We start from the raw sequence: 13,180 nt of genomic DNA, 5'->3' as shown, positions 1-13,180 counted from the left end.
GTGCTATCCACGACCTCCTCACCATCGCGGATGCTCCAAAGTGAGTCGATCCGCAGCTCCAGAGCCGTCATGCGGTCTAACAAGAGCTGCAGCTGGACACACTTCCTGCAAGTGAAGGAGTCAGGGACATCAGCCGTGTCCCTGAGCTCCCACATTGAGCAAGAGGAGCATAACACGGGTCTGAGATCTCCTGCCATTTTTAATCTTAAGCTTAACTTAGTCTGAAACTTAGAAAAAATTAAAACAGAATGAAAAGTTTTTACCAATCGCACGATAAAACAAAAGTAGAAAAGGCCTTACCTTATCTACACATCACCGAGTCCTTTTTTTTTGGTTTGAGGAGGAGGGCGGGTGGGAGACACTAGCCGCGCAGTTTCTCGGGTTCAGAAAAGGCCCAAATATATAGGGTTTTACTTACCCAGCAGCCCCTTGGTCCGCCGAAAGCAAAATGGAATTAAGTTTAAGCTGAAACTGATCTTCCCAGCTGCTCACTCGCTCGCACACTCTGCTCCCGAATAAGCTAAAGCAATGAAAGGTAAGTTATTTAAAACGGCCCAAATATACAGGGTTTTACTTAACAAGCAACCTCTTGGTCCACCGCAAACAAAAGGGAATTAAGTTTAAGCTGAAACTGACCTTCCCAGCTGCTCACTCGCTCACACTCTCTGTTCCCGAATAAGCTGCTGCTATTTTGGAGGGTCAGTACTGAGGGAGTGTTGAACTGTTTGAAAGTCGGTACTAAGGGAGTGCTGCACTACCGGAGGGTCGGTACTGATGACAGCCGCACTGTTGGAGGATCAGTACTGAGGCTGTGCCACACTGACAGAGGCTCTGTACTGAGGCAGTGCCATGCAGTTGGAGGATCATTACTGAGGCAGTGCCTCACTGTCGGAGGTTCAGTGCAGTGGAAGGACAAAACTGTCGGAGGATCAGTACTGAGAGAGTGCCAAAATGCAGAAGGGTAAAAACTGAGGGAGTTGCGCACTGTCGGAGAGTCAGTACTGCAGGAGCCATACAGTCAGAGGCACCGTACTGAGGGAGTGCTTCACTCTTGGTGCGTTAGTACGAAGGGAGTGCCACACGGTTAGAAGGACAGTCCAGAGAGTGTGCTGTAGTCAGGGGGTCAGTGCTGAGAGAGTGCCACACTGTTAGAAAGTCAGTACTGATGGAGTGCTGCACTGTCATGAAGTTGATGAAGAGGGAGTGCCGCACTTTCGGCGGGTCAGTACTGTGGAGCCATACTGTTGGAGGGTCAGTACTGAGGGAGTGCTGCACTGTCAGAAAGTTGGTAATGAGGGAGTGCCGCACTGCCGGAGGATCAGTACTGAGGGAATGCCATACTGTCGGAGGGTCAGAACTGAGGGAGTGCTGCTCTTTTGGCGGGTCTTTACTGAAGGAGTGCCGCACTGTCAAAAGGTCAGAACTGAAGGAGTGACGCACTGTTGGAGGGTCAGTACTGAGTGACTGCTACAATGTCGGAGGGTCAGTACTGAGGGAGTGCAATACTGTCGGAGGCGCAGTACTGAGGGAGTGCTGCACTCTTGGAGAGTTAGTAAGGGAGTGCCACACTGTTAGAGTACAGAGAGAGTGCTGCACTGTCAGGGGGTCAGTTCAGAGAGGGAGTGCTGCACTCTCGGATGGTCAGTTCTGAAGGAGCGATGCATTGTTGTTGAGTCAGTGCTGAGGGAGTGCTGCGCTGTCAGAGGAACAGTAAAGAGGGAGTGCTGCACTGTCAGAAACTTGGTGATGAGGGATTGCCTACCGTCGGAGGAATAGTACTGAGGGGGCGCTGCATTGTTGTTGAGTCAGTCATGAGGTTGCGCTGCACTCTCAGAGTGTCAGTATGGACGAATGCTGCACTGTCAGATGGTCAGCACTGAGGGACTGCCACACTGTCGGAGGGCCAGTACTGAGGGAGTGCCATACTGTTGGAGAGTCCGTAGTGAGGGAGAGCTGCACTGTTGGTTGGTCAGTACATGGGGAGTGCCATGCTGTTGGAGTGTCAGTACTGAGGGAGTGCGAGACTGATGGAGGCTCCGTAAAATTGGTTGGCCATGCCGGTGGAGGGTCAGTACTGAGGGACTGCTGTCCAGTGAAGGAACAGTACTGAGGGAGTGCCATACTTTCGGAGAGTCTGTACTGAGGGAGTGCCATACTGTCGCTAGAAAAGTTAGAGGAAGTGCCACAATGATGAAAGGTCAGCACTGAGGGAGTGCTGCACAGTCGGAGGTTCAGTACTGAGGGAGTGCCATACTGTCAGAGAGTCAGTTACTGTGGTAGTGTCATACTGATGGAGGGTCATTACTGAGGCAGTATCATACTAGTGGACTGTAAGCACTGAGGGAGTGCCATTCTGCTGTCGTGTCATTACTGAGGGAGTGCTGCACTTTTGGAGGGTCAGTACTGAGGGAGCGCTGCACTGTCAGAAACTTGGTGATGCGGGATTGCCTTCCGTCAGAGGATCAGTACTGAGGGAGCGCTGCATTGTTGTGGAGTCAGTACTGAGGGAGCGCTGCACTCAGTATTGATGGATGCTGCACCATCAGACGGTCAGCACTGAGGGAGTGCCATACCATCGGAGGGTCAGCAGTGAGGGAGTGCCATACTGTTGGAGGGTCAGTACTATTGGTTGGCCATACAGGTGGAGGGTCAACACTGAGGGACTGCTGGACAGTGGCAGGAACAGTACTGAGGGTGTGCCGCACTGTCGGAGGTTCAGGTCTGAGGCAGTGCTGCACTGTTCGAGTGTCAGTAGTGAGGGTGTGCCGCACTGTCGGAGGGTTAGTACTGAGGGGCAGACATTCTGTCGGAGGGTCAGTACTGAGGGAGTGCCATTCGGTCGGATGGTCAGTACTGAGGTGGTGCTGTATTGTCGGAGGGTCCGTTCTGAGGCAGTGCGATATTTGGGTGGTCAGTACTGAGGGAGAGCTGCACTGTTGAAGGGTCAGTACTGAGGGTGTTCCATGCTGTTGGAGGGTCAATACTGAGGGAGTGCCATACTGGTGGAGGGTCAGTACTGAGGGATTGCTGCAAAGTCGGAGGATCATTACTGAGGGAGTGCTGCACTGTTAGATGTTCAGTGCTGAGGGAATATCATACTATTGGCGGGTCAGTACTGAGGGTGTGCCATATTTGTGGAGGGTCAGTACTGAGAGTGTGCTGCACTGTCAGAGGATCCGTACTGAGGGAGTGCTGCACTTTCTGAGGATCAGTGGTGAGGGAGAGCTGCACTGTCAGAAAGTTGGTGATGAGGGAGAGCTGCACTGCTGGAGAATCAGTAGTGAGGGAATGCTGCACTCTCAGAGTGCCAGTACTGTGTGAATGCTGCGGTGTCAGATGGTCAGTACTGAGGAAATGCTGCACTTCAGCTGGTCAGTACTGAGGGAATGCTGCACTCTCAGAATGTCAGTACTGACGGAGTGCTGCATTGTTGTTGAGTCAATACTGAGGGAACGCTGCACTCTCAGAGTGTCAGTTCTGTGGGAGCGCTGCACTGCAAGATGGTAAGTACGGAGGGAATGGCTAATTGTTGTTGAGTCAGTACTGAGGGAAAGCTGCAATCTCAGAGGGTCTGTACTGAGTGAGTGCTGCACTGTCGGATGGTCAGATCTGAAGGATCGCTGCATTGTTGTTGAGTCAAAACTGATGGAGAGCTGCACTCTCAGTTTCAGTTCTGAGAGGTTAGAATTAGAATTAGAACCTTACAGCGCAGTACAGGCCCTTCGGCACTCGATGTTGTGCCGACCTGTGAAACCATCTGACCTACACTATTCCATTTTCATCCATATGTCTATCCAATGACCACTTAAATGCCCTTAAAGTTGTCGAATCTACTCATGCTGCAGGCAGGGCATTCCACGCCCTTACTACTCTCTGAGTAAAGAAACTACCTCTCACATCTGTCCTATATCTATCACCCCTCAACTTGAAGCTATGTCCCCTCGTGTTTTCCATCACCATCCGAGGAAAAAGACGCTCACTGTCCACCCTATCTAACCCTCTGATTATCTTATATGTCTCTATTAAGTCACCTCTCCTCCTCCTTCTCTCCAACGAAAACAACCTCAAGTCCCTCAGCCTTTCCTCGTTAGACCTTCCCTCCAAACCAGGCAACATCCTAGTAAATCTCCTCTGCACCCTTTCCATAGCTTCCACATCCTTCCTATAATGCGGTGACCAGAACTGCACGCAATACTCCAGGTGCGGTCTCACCATAGATTTGTGCAGCTGCAGCATGACCTCGTGGCTCCGAAACTCGATCCACTTACGAATAAAAGCAAACACACCATATGCCTTCTTAACAGCCCTATTAACCTAGGTAGCAACCTTCCGGGATTTATGTACCTGGACACCAAGATCTCTCTGTTCATCTACACTACCGAGAATCTTCCCATTAGCCCAGTACTCTGCATTCCTGTTACTCCTTCCAAAGTCAATCACCTCGCACTTTTCCGCATTAAACTCCATTTGCTATCTCTCAGCCCAGCTCTGCAGCCTATCTATGTCCCTCTGTACCCGACAACATCCTTCGACAGTATCCACAACTCCACCGACATTAGTGTCACCTGCAAATTAACTAACCCACCCTTCTACACCCTCTTCCAGGTCATTTATAAAAATCACAAACAGCAGTGGCCCCAAAACAGATCCTTGCGGTACACCACTAGTAACCTAACTCCAGGATGAACATTTGCCATCAACCACCACCCTCTGTCTTCTTTCAGCTCGCCAATTTCTGATCCAAAGCTCTAAATCACCTTCAACCCCATACTTCCGTATTTTCTGCAATAGCCTACCGTGGGGAACCTGATCAAACGCCTTACTGAAATCCATATGCACCACATCCACTGCTTTACCCTCATCCACCTGTTTTGTCACCTTCTCGAAAAACTCAATAAGGTTTGGGAGGCACGACCTACCCTTCACAAAACCGTGCTGACTATCGCTAATGAAATTATTCTTTTCAAGATGATTATAAATCCTGTCTCTTATAACCTTTTCCAACATTTTACCCACAACCGAAGTAAGGCTCACAAGTCTATAATTACCAGGACTGTCTCTACTCCTCTTCTTGAACAAGGGGACAACATTTGCTATCATCCAGTCTTCCGGCACTTTTCCTGTCGACAATGACGTCATAAAACTCAAGGACAAAGGCTCTGCAATCTCCTCCCCAGCTTCCCAGAGAATCCGAGGATAAATCCCATCTGGCCCAGGGGACTTATCTATTTTCACACTTTCCAAAATTGCTAACACCTCCTCCTTGTGAACCTCAATCCCATCTAGCCTAGTAGCCTGAATCTCAGTGTTCTCCTCAACAACATTTTCTTTCTCTACTGTAAATACTGACGCAAAATATTCATTTAACACTTCCCCTATCTCCTCTGATTCCACACACAACTTCCCACTCCTGTTTTTGATTGGCCCTAATCTAACTCCAGTCATTCTTTTAATTCCTGATATACCTGGAGAAAGCTTTAGGGTTTTCCCTGATCCTATCCGCCAATGACTTCTCGTGTCCTCCCCTTGCTCTTCTTATCTCTCCCTTTAGATCCTTCCTGGCAAGTTTGTAGCTCTAAAGCGGCCTAACTGAGCCTTCACGTCTCATCCTAACATAAGCCTTCTTCTTCCTCTTGACAAGCGCTTCAACTTCCTTAGTAAACCACGGCTCCCTCGCTCGACAACTTCGTCCCTGCCTCACAGGTACATACTTATCGAGGACACGCAGTGGCGGTTCCTTGAATAACCTCCACATTTCGATTGTTCCCATCCCCTGCAGTTTCATTCCCCATCCTACGCATCCTAAATCTTGCCTGATCGCTTCATAATTTCCTTTCCCCCAGCTATAATTCTTGCCCTGCGGTATCCCTGCCCATCGCTAAGGTAAACCTAACCGAATTGTAATCACGATCACCAAAGTGCTCACCTACATCTAAATCTAACATCTGGCCGGGTTCATTACCCAGTACCAAATCCAACGTGGCATCGCCCCTGGATGGCCTGTCGACATACTGTGTCAGAAAACCCTCCTGCACACACTGGACAAAAACTGACCCATCTAAAGTACTCGAACTATAGTATTTCAAGTCAATATTTGGAAAGTTAAAGTCCCCCATAACAACTACCCTGTTACTCTCGCCCCTGTCGAGAATCATCATCGCTATCCTTTCCTCTCCATCTTCTGGAACAGTTTGGAGGTCTATTAAAGACTCCCAACAGGGTAACCTCACCTCTCCTGTTTCTAACCTCGGCCCATACTACCTCAGTAGACGAGTCCTCAAACGTCCTTTCTGTCGCTGTAATACTCTCGTTGATTAACAAGGCCACACCTCCCCCTCTTTTACCATCTTCTCTGTTCTTACTGAAACATCTAAATCCAGGAACCTGCAACATACATTCCTGCCCCTGCTCTACCCATGTCTCCGAAATCGCCACAACATCGAGATCCCAGGTACCAACCCATGCTGCAAGCTCACCCACCTTATTCCGGATGCTCCTGGTGTTGAAGCAGACACACTTTAAACCAGGTTCTTGCTTGCCAGTGCCCACTTGCGTCCTTTTAACCATATCCCTGACCTCACTACTCTCAACATCCTGTACACTGGCACTACAATTTCGGTTCCCATTCCCCTGCTGAATTACTTTAAACCCCCCCGAAGAGCACTCGCAAATCTCCCCCCCCCCCCCCCAGGATATTGGTACCCCTCTGGTTCAGGTGAAGACCATCCTGTTTGTAGAGGTCCCACTTACCCCAGAAAGAGCCCCAATTATCCAGGAAACCAAAACCCTCCCTCCTGCAGCATCCATGCAGCCACGTGTTCAACTTCTCTCTCTCCCTCGCTATCGCTTCGCTATCACGTGGCACGGGCAACAACCCAGAGATAACAACTCTGTTTGTTCTCGCTCTAAGCTTCCACCCTAACTCCCTGAATTTCTGTCTTAAATCCCCTTCTCTCCTCCTACCCATGTCGTTGGCGCCTATGTGGACCAGGACTTGGGGCTGCTCCCCCTCCCCCTTAAGGATCCCAAAAACACGATCCGAGACATCACGAACCCTGGCACCTGGGAGGCAACATACCAACCGTGAGTCTCTCTCGTTCCCACAGAACCTCCAATCTGTTCCCCTAACTATGGAGTCCCCAATGACTAATGCTCTGCTCCTCTTCCCCCTTCCCTTCTGAGCAACAGGGACAGACTCTGTGCCAGATATCTGTACCCCATTGCTTACCCCTGGTAAGTCGTCCCCCGCAACAGTATCCAAAACGGTATACCTGTTGTTGAGGGAAACGGCCACAGGGGATCCCTGCACTGCCTGCTGGTTCCCTCTCCTTCCCCTGACGGTAACCCATCTACCTACTTCTTTTACCTGAGGTGAGACTACCTCCCCATAACTCCTCTCAATAGCCACCTCCATCTCCCGAATGATCCGAAGTTCATCCAGCTCCAGCTCCAGTTCCCAAAATCGGTTCTCGAGGAGCTGGAGTTGGGTGCACTTCCCGCAGATGCAGTCAGCAGGGACACTCTTGTCGACACTTACCTCCCACATTCTGCAGGAGGAACATACAACTGCCTTAACCTCCATTCCCACTATTCTAAATTCCCAACATATCTACTGAAAAACCAAAAAAAAAAAGGCAAAACTTGTTAGGTTAGCAATCCAACGGACAGAACTTCTTAAATAAAACGCTTACCTTATCAACACACAAGAGTCCTTTTTTTTGGTTAGAGGAGGAGGGTGGGTGGGAGACACGACACATGTAGTGTCTCGGGTACAGCCACAACCCAAATATATAGTTTTTACTTACCCCGCAGTACCCTGGTCTTCCGAAAACAAAAGGGAATTAACTTTTAAACTTACACTGAAATTGACTTCGCAGCCGAAAGCCCGCTCCCGCACCTCCGTTACTATCAAAGCTGCAGTCATCGAAACTAAAAGAAAGAGATTTTAAACCACCCAAATATATAGTTTTTACTTACCCAGCAGTCCCCTGGTCCTCCGAAAACAAAAGGGAATTCACTTTTAAACTTCCACTGAAATTGACTTCGCAGCAGTCAGCCCGCTCCCGCACCTCCGTTGCTATCAAAGCTGCAGTCACCGAAAACCTAATTGATGGTTCGTATTGAGGGAGTGCTATACTGTCAGAGGGTCAGTACTGAGGGAGTGACATACTGTCGGATGGTCAGTACTGGTGGAGTGCCAGACTGATGGAGGGTCAGTACTGAACGAGCACTGCCCTGTCTGAAGATCAGGACTGAGGGAATGCAGCACTCTGAGACGGTCAGTACTGAGGGAGTTCTGCACTGTTGTTGAGTCAGTAATGAGGGAGTGCTGCACTGTCAGAAGGTCAGTACGGAGGGATTGTTGCATTATTGTTGATTTAGTACTGAGGGAGCGCTGCCTTAGTTGGAGGGGTTGACTTAGTTTGAGCTTCTGCCTTAGTTTGAGCTACTGCCTAAGTCTGAGGGGTTACCTTAGTCTGAGGGGTTGCCTTAGTTTGAGGGGTTGCCTTAGTTTGATCTTCTGCCTTAGTTTGAGGGGTTCCCTTAGTTTGAGGGGTTGCCTTAGTTTGAGCTGCTGCCTTATTTTGAGAGTCTGCCTTAGTTTGAGGGGTTGCCTTAGTTTGAGGGGTTGCCTTAGTTTGAGAGTCTGCCTTAGTTTGAGGGGTTGCCTTAGTTTGATCTTCTGCCTTAGTTTGAGGGGTTCCCTTAGTTTGAGGGGTTGCCTTAGTTTGAGGGATTGCCTTAGTTTGAGGGATTGCCTTAGTTTGAGAGTTGCCTTAGTTTGAAGGGTTGCCTTAATTTGAAGTTCTGCATTAGTTTGAGCCCGTGCCTTAGTTTGAGGGCCGGCATTATTTTAATGGATTGCCTTAGTTTGAGGGGTTGCCTTAGTTTGGTGGTCCCCTTAGTTTGAGGGTTGTCTTAGTTTGAGGGCCTGCCTTAGTTTGAGGCACTGCCTTAGATTGAGGGTTGCCTTAGTATGAGGGATTGCCTTAGTATGAGGGACTGCCTTAGATTGAGGGATTGCCTCAGATTGAGGGGATACCTTATTTTGAGGGGATACCTTATTTTGAGGGGATGCCTTATTTTGAGGGGATGCCATATTTTGAGGGTTGCCTTCGTTTGGGGACCTGCCTGAGTTTGGGGGGTTGCCTTAGTTTTGGGGGGTTGCCTTAGTTTGGGGGGTTGCCTTTGTTTGGGGGGTTGCCTTAGTTTGGGGGATGCCTTAGTTTGAGGTGTTGCCTTATTTTGAGGTGTTGCCTTATTTTGAGGTGTTGCCTTAGTTTGAGGTGTTGCATTAGTTTGAGGGTCTGCCTTAGTTTGAGGGGATGCCTTAGTTTGAGGGTCTGCATTAGTTTGAGGGGATGCCTTAGTTTGAGGGGTTGCCTGAGATCGAGGGGTGGCCTTCGATCGAGGGGTTGACTTAGTTTGAGCTGCTGCCTTAGTTTGAGGGGTTGCCTCAGTTTGAGCTGCTGCCTTAGTTTGAGGGTTTGCCTCAGATTGAGCGCTGCCTTAGTTTAAGCTTCTGCCCTATTTTGAGGGGTTGCCTTAGTTGGAGAGTCTGCCTTTGTTTGAGGGGTTGCCTTAGTTGGAGAGTCTGCCTTTGTTTGAGGGGTTGCCTCAGTTTGAGCGATTGCCTTCGTTTGAGGGGGTGCCTTAGTTTAAGGGGTTGCCTCAGTTGGAGGGGGTGCCTTACTTTGAGCTTCTGCCTTAGTTTGAAGGGTTGCCTTAGTTTGAGGGGTTGCCTCAGTTTGAGACTCTGCCTTAGTTTGAGGCCACCCTCCCAAAACTAAGGCAACCCTCCCAAAACTAAGACAACCCCCCCAAAAGTAAGGCCACCCCCCCAAAATGAAAGCAACCCCCCAAACTAAGGCAACCCTCAAACGAAGGCAACCCCTTAAACTGAGGCAACCCTCAAACTAAGGCAACGCTCAAACTAAGGCAACCACTCCAACTAATGCAATCCTCAAACTAATGCAACCCCACAAACTAAGGCAGGCTCACAAACGAAGTCAACACTCAAACGAAGGCAACCCCTCAAACTAAGGTAACCCTCAAACTCAGGCAGTGCCTCAAACTAATGCAACACCTCAAGCTAAGGCAGGCCCTCAAACTAACGCAACCATCAAACTCAGGCAACCATCAAACTAAGGCACCCCCTTAAACGAAGGCAACCCTCAAACTAAGGCAACTCCTTAAACTGAGGCAGACCCTCAAACTGAGGCAACCCCTCAAACTAAGGCAACACCTCAAACTAAGGCATCCACTCAAATTAAGGCAGCCCCTCAAACTCAGGCAACTCCTTAAACTAAGGCAGGCCCACAAACTAAGGCAGCTCCTCAAACTAATGCAAACCTCAAACTAAGGCAACACCTCAAACTTATGCAACACCTCAAACTAAGGCAGTCCCTCATACTAAGGCAACACTCAAACAAAGGCAGTGCCTCAACTAAGGCAGTGCCTCAAACTAAGGCAACGCCTCAAACTAAGGCAACACCTCAAACTAATGCAACACCTCAAACTAAGGCAACACCTCAAAATAAGGCAACACCTCAAAATAAGGCAACACCTCAAACTAAGGCATCCACCAAACTAAGGCAACCCCCCAAACAAAGGCAACCCCCCCAAACTAAGGCAACCCCCCAAACTAAGGCAACCCTCCAAAACTAAGGCAACCCCCCAAACTAAGGCAGGCCCCCAAACGAAGGCAACCCTCAAAATATGGCATCCCCTCAAAATAAGGCATCCCCTCAAAATAAGGTATCCCCTCAAAATAAGGTATCCCCTCAATCTAAGGCAATCCCTCAGTCTCAGGCAATCCCTCATACTGAGGCAACCCTCAATCTAAGGCAACCCTCAAACTAGGGCAACACTCACACGAAGGCAACACCTCAAACTAGGGCAACCCTCAAACTAGGGCAACCATCAAACTCGGGCAACCCTCAAACTAAGGCGGCCCCTCAAACTAAGGCAGCCCCTCAAACTAAGGCAGCCCCTCAAACTAATGCACTACCTCAAACTAATGCACTCCCTCAAACTCAGGAAGCACCTCAAACTAAGGCAGCCCCTCAAACTAAGGCACTCCCTCAAACTAAGGCACTCCCTCAAACTCAGGCAGCCCCTCAAACTAAGGCAACGCCTCAAAAAAGGCAACACCTCAAAATAAGGCAACACCTCAAACTAAGGCATCCCCCAAACTAAGGCAACCCCCCATACAAAGGCAACCCCCCAAACTAAGGCAACCCCCCAAACTAAGGCAACCCCCCCAAAACTAAGGCAACCCCCCAAACTAAGGCAGGCCCCCAAACGAAGGCAACCCTCAAAATATGGCATCCCCTCAAAATAAGGCATCCCCTCAAAATAAGGTATCCCCTCAAAATAAGGTATCCCCTCAATCTAAGGCAATCCCTCAGTCTCAGGCAATCCCTCATACTAAGGCAACCCTCAATCTAAGGCAACCCGCAAATTAGGGCAACACTCACACGAAGGCAAATCTCAAACTAGGGCAACCCTCAAACTAGGGCAACCATCAAACTAGGGCAACCCTCAAACTAAGGCGGCCCCTCATACTAAGGCAGCCCCTCAAACTAAGGCAGCCCCTCAAACAAATGCACTCCCTCAAACTAATGCACTCCCTCAAACTAATGCACTCCCTCAAACTCAGGATGCTCCTCAAACTAAGGCAACCCCTCAAACTAAGGCACTCCCTCAAACTAAGGCACTCCCTCAAACTAAGGCACTCCCTCATACTCAGGCAGCCCCTCAAACTAAGGCAACGCCTCAGACTAATGCAACGCCTCAAACTAATGCAACGCCTCAAACTAAGGCCACACTCAAACTAAGGCAACGCTCAAACTAAGGCAACCACTCAAACTAATGCAATCCTCAAACTAATGCAACCCCGCAAACGAAGGCAGGCTCACAAACTAAGTCAACACTCAAACGAAGGCAACCCCTCAAACTAAGGTAACCCTCAAACTCAGGCAGTGTCTCGAAAGAATGCAACACCTCAAGCTAAGGCAGGCCCTCAAACTAATGCAACCATCAAACTCAGGCAACCATCAAACTAAGGCGCCCCCTCAAACTAAGGCAACCCTCCAACTAAGGCAACTCCTTAAACTGAGGCAGGCCCTCAAACTGAGGCAACCCCTCAAACTATGGCAACCCCTGAAACTAAGGCATCCACTCAAATTAAGGCAGCCCCTCAAACTCAGGCAACTCCTTAAACTAAGGCAGGCCCACAAACTTAGGCAACCCTCAAACTAAGGCAACTCCTCAAAATAAGGCATCCACTCAAACTAAGGCAGGCCCACAAACTTAGGCAACCCTCAAACTAAGGCAACTCCTCAAAATAAGGCATCCACTCAAACTAAGGCAGCCCCTCAAACTAAGGCAGCCCCTCAAAATAAGGTATCCGCTCAATTTAAGGCAATCCCTCAGTCTCAGGCAATCCCTCATACTCAGGCAATCCCTCATACTAAGGCAATCCCTCACACTAAGGCAACCCTCAATCTAAGGCAGTGCCTCAAACTAAGGCAGCACCTCAAACTAAGGCTACACCTCAAACTAAGGCAACCCTCAAATTAGGGCCACCCTCACACGAAGGCAACCCTCAAACTAGGGCAACCCTCAAACTAGGGTAACCATCAAACTAGGGCCACCCTCAAACTAGGGCAACCCTCAAACTAAGGCTGCCCCTCAAACTAAGGCAGCCCCTCAAACTAAGGCAGCCCCTCAAACTAAGGCACTCCCTCAAACTAAGGCACTCCCTCAAACTAAGGCACTCCCTCAAACTCAGGCAGCCCCTCAGACTAAGGCAATGCCTCAAACTAATGCAACGCCTCAAACTAATGCAACGCCTCAAACTAAGGCCACACTCAAACTAAGGCAACAGTCAAACTAAGGCAACGCTCAAACTCAGGCAGTGCCTCAAACGAATGCAACACCTCAAGCTAAGGCAGGCCCTCAAACTAATGCAACCATCAAACTCAGGCAACCATCAAACTAAGGCGCCCCCTCAAACTAAGGCAACCCTCCAACTAAGGCAACTCCTTAAACTGAGGCAGGCCCTCAAACTGAGGCAACCCCTCAAACTATGGCAACCCCTGAAACTAAGGCATCCACTCAAATTAAGGCAGCCCCTCAAACTCAGGCAACTCCTTAAACTAAGGCAGGCCCACAA

This window comes from Heterodontus francisci, unplaced genomic scaffold (genome assembly GCF_036365525.1).
Source record: "Heterodontus francisci isolate sHetFra1 unplaced genomic scaffold, sHetFra1.hap1 HAP1_SCAFFOLD_63, whole genome shotgun sequence".
Taxonomy (NCBI): Eukaryota; Metazoa; Chordata; class Chondrichthyes; order Heterodontiformes; family Heterodontidae; genus Heterodontus; species Heterodontus francisci.
This window is presented reverse-complemented; position numbering follows the sequence as displayed.